Raw genomic sequence first — 1,481 nt, 5'->3', positions numbered from 1 at the left:
GGGGGGGGGTTGCAAAAAGCAACTAAGGTTTGGTCGCTATTGGTCATGGATAGAAATGCTCAGGAAAGAGTTTGCGTTCGTGATAAGCTGGAATCTCCCTGAGATCATGATCCTACCGAGTATAATGATATTTAAGGAAGTTGCTTATTCACGGATAGGCGTTGCATAACTCTGCATTTTTCACACGACTGATATTAATAAAGTTGTATCAGATTATCGCGAAGCACTCGAGTGGTCCGGGAAGCCGGGCGGCCAGGGCCCGGGGCCTGCATCCTTTGAGGGGCGTGAGCGGTGCAGCAGGCGCGGGCTCCGTGCATCCTGCAGGCGGCCGCTCTAACTGCCTTGCGTCGAGTATCATCAACTTCCCTTTGATCTCGTAAGCCACTGACAATGCTAGAATATTAATATTTAATCAATGCATCTGTAGCCTATAACTGCGCCCCGCGTGTAGTACAGCCCGAAGGCCTCTGGAATCTCCAAACCAAGGGAATCCTGTGCTTTGACATGACAAAAAGCTTTCACAAGCATCAGTGAAGCGTATTAAAAATGTTGCTTGGGGCATCATCTTGCCTCGGGCACCCCGCGCCTCTCAGTCTCTTGTCCCATAATCAACAGAAAAGCATCAAAGACTGCCAAATGAAATTGAGACAATTCTCAACAATGCTCAACCCTGTAGAAACTCTGGTACTTTTTTATTCCACGTCCTTTAAGAAAACTTACCTAATTATATTCCGTGCTACGCCTAAACTCCACGAGCGAACGATGCGGCGCGACCCTATGCGGCGTGTCCGTAAGGGCGACTTTGCAGGCGACGGGAGATGGAACAAATTGAATAATACAACAACTTCTCGGAAACGTAGCGGAAATCTGGAGCTCTGAAAACGTTGCTGGTGAATAGAATCAAACGGCACCGCCCTCTTGTCTCAGTCCTCGACACTGTTGCCAACGGTCCGAGGCCGACCCCGCGTCTCACGGCGGGGCGCGGCGCTTCCAGGGCGCCCACATCGCCTCAGCGACGACCTACGGCGCTTGGCACGGGTGCTTGCAAGCGCCAGGGGAGTCGGAATGGAAATGCAGTCAACGAACAGCAAGAGAAAGGCAGGGCCACGCGAGACATGGCTCGCGCGCACGTTGGCAACGGTGCCTCTTCACCGCTGTTAAGTCGAGTGTTCAGATTCCACCACGCGATTGTGAGGAGTGAGTGATTGTGGAGGCTGATTGTGAGGAGTGATTGTGAGGAATGATTGTAAAAAAGGTTCGTATTGTGAGCAGGGCTATGAAACGTGAGTGTCTGTTGGTTTAGGTAATTGTGAGGGAGGGTAATTAGTGAGGCGAGCAAAGAGGGAGTAAATTTGAGAAATAGTGACTGTCAGAGGCTGTGAGGAACAGGTGAGCGGTGAGTGACTTCCGCGGAGGAGGAGGATCTGAGGCTGCGAGGAAGGAGGGAATCGTGAGGATTCTAATTCTAAGGCGTGAGTTTA

The sequence above is a fragment of the Penaeus monodon genome, chromosome 22 (assembly GCF_015228065.2).
Source record: "Penaeus monodon isolate SGIC_2016 chromosome 22, NSTDA_Pmon_1, whole genome shotgun sequence".
NCBI classification, from domain to species: Eukaryota; Metazoa; Arthropoda; class Malacostraca; order Decapoda; family Penaeidae; genus Penaeus; species Penaeus monodon.
The sequence above is the reverse complement of the archived record's forward strand: the minus strand, read 5'-3'. Positions refer to the sequence as shown.